Source organism: Monodon monoceros, unplaced genomic scaffold (genome assembly GCF_005190385.1).
Source record: "Monodon monoceros isolate NGI ecotype Baffin Bay Population unplaced genomic scaffold, NGI_Narwhal_1 Super_Scaffold_2, whole genome shotgun sequence".
Taxonomy (NCBI): Eukaryota; Metazoa; Chordata; class Mammalia; order Artiodactyla; family Monodontidae; genus Monodon; species Monodon monoceros.
This window is the reverse complement of record NW_021703776.1, coordinates 55295922-55298199: the sequence shown is the minus strand read 5'-3', so window position 1 is coordinate 55298199 and position 2278 is coordinate 55295922. Positions and strand designations below refer to the sequence as shown.

At 47.9% G+C, this 2278-nt stretch overlaps 1 non-coding gene across 1 annotated transcript; it reads right to left on the bottom strand.

Annotated features, from left to right (window-relative positions):
* Nucleotides 1-982: 982 nt before the first annotated feature.
* On the bottom strand, nucleotides 983-1055 carry TRNAG-UCC. Its single transcript has one exon. It is a non-coding gene; the product is annotated as a tRNA-Gly (tRNA).
* Between the last annotated feature and the right edge of the window lie 1223 nt (nucleotides 1056-2278).

Here is a 2278-nt window from a genome sequence, read left to right as displayed (position 1 = left end):
ATATAATTTCCAGCTTGTTTTAAATACTGACATTACAAAATAAAACCGTTTTAAATGTATCCACAGAATCTAGGTCCCACAGCAATTTGATACCCATCTTACCATTTTTTCAAAATATGGAAACTCTCGAAATTTTACATTTCTTTATTTCCATAAATGCATTATTTATTTTCTACTCTCCCTCCATAATTTCATCCTAATGGAATTATTTTTCTGCTTAAAAGTCTAGTTATTGAACATTTTATTTTACTTCTTTGCACCAAAAATATGTATGATTTGGAATAAATATTTTAATTTATTGTCTTTAATGCTCTATATTAAAAATTCTACTATTGATATTTAACAAATGAAAATCTATTATAAACTTTGATTTAAATTATTAAACATGAAAGTAAAAGTTACTGAATATTCACCTCAATGAGATGCAATAAGTTTTTGTTCAAATCAGAATTCAAGTAAGGTCTGTACATGGCAATTACACGGTTGCTATGTCTTTTAAGTCTCTTTCAGTCTTTAAATTTCAGGCTCTTTCTCTCTTTCTCTCCTGTTTCTCTCTCTCCAATTTATTAGAGATATCAGGATGCTTTACCCTGAATTTCCTATAAATTATTAGCTAAATCTAGAAGCTTGATAAGATTCGAGTTCAACTTTTTTTTTTTTTTTTGCGGTACGCGGGCCTCTCACTGTTGTGGCCTCTCCTGTTGTGGAGCACAGGCTCCGGATGCGCAGGCTCAGCGGCCATGGTTCACGGGCCCAGCCGCTCCGCGGCATGTGGGATCTTCCCAGACCGGGGCACGAACCCGTGTCCCCTGCATCGGCAGGCGGACTCTCAACCACTGCGCCACCAGGGAAGTCCTCGAGTTCAACTTTTTGACAACACTATTATATTTTGGCCAATAATACTTCATTTGTGTACCTTCCTTAGACTATTTATTTATTTTTATTTCTGTGGCCGCACCGCAGGCGGCTTGAGGTATCTTAGTTCCCCATCCAGGGATCGAACCAGGGCCCCCTGCAGTGGAAGTGCAGAATCCTAACCACTGGACCACCAGGGAATTCCCTGGGCTTTTTAAATTTAAGTCTGTATCTGCCTTTCTATCCAAGCTATGAGATGGGTAAACAAACATCTTCCTACCAAAAGGATGGGAGATGATGTCAAATAAGATTCAACTAGATTGGGGGGGGACCTTCAAGATGGTGGAGGAGTAAGACATGGAGATCACCTTCCTCCCCACATATACATCTACATGTGGAACAACTCCTACAGAACACCTACTGAACGCTGGCAGAAGACCTCAGACCTCCCCAGAGGCAAGAAACTCCCCATGTACCTGGGTAGGGCAAAAGAAAAAAGAAAAAACAGAGACAAAAGAATAGGGATGGGACCTGTAGCACTGGGAGGTGTGAAGGAGGAAAGGTTTCCACACATTAGGAAGCCCCTTCGCGGGTGGAGATGGGGGTGGGTGGGGAAGCTTCGGAGCCACGGAGGAGAGCGCAGCCACAGTGGTGCGGAGGGCAAAGCGGAGAGATTCCCGCACAGAGGATCGGGGCCGACCAGCACTCACCAGCCCGAGAGCCTTGACTGCTCACCTGCCGCGGCGGGCGGGGCTGGGAGCTCAGGCTCTGGCTTCGCAGGTCAGATCCCAAGGAGAGGACTGGGGTTGGCGGCGTGAACACAGTCTGAAGGGAGCTAGTGAGCCACGGCTAGCCGGGAGGGAGTCTGGGAAAAAGTCTGGAGCTGCCGAAGAGGCAAGAGACCATTGTTTTGGGGTGTGCAAGGAGAGGGGATTCAGAGCGCCACCTAAATGAGTTCCAGAGATGGGTGCGAGCCGCGGCTATCAGCGTAGACACCAGAGACAGGCATGAGATGCTAAGGTTGCTGCTGCCGCCACCAAGAAGCCTGTGTGCAAGCACAGGTCACTAACCACCCCTCCCCCCTGGGAGCCTGTGCAGCCCGCCACTGCCAGGGTCCCGTGATCCAGGGACAACTTCCCCGAGAGAACACAAGGCACGTCTCAGGCTGTTGCAACGGCATGCTGGCCTCTGCCACTGCAGGCTCACCCCACATTCCGTACCCCTCCCTCCCCCCGGCCTGAGTGAGCCAGAGCCCCCTAATCAGCCGCTCCCTTAACCCCCTTCTGTCTGAGCAAAGAACAGACGCCAGAGGACGACTAACGTGCAGAGGCGGGGCCAAATCCAAAGCTGAACCCCAAGAGCTGTGCGAACAAAGAAGAGAAAGGGAAATTTCTCTGGGCAGCTTCAGGAGCAGCGGATTAAA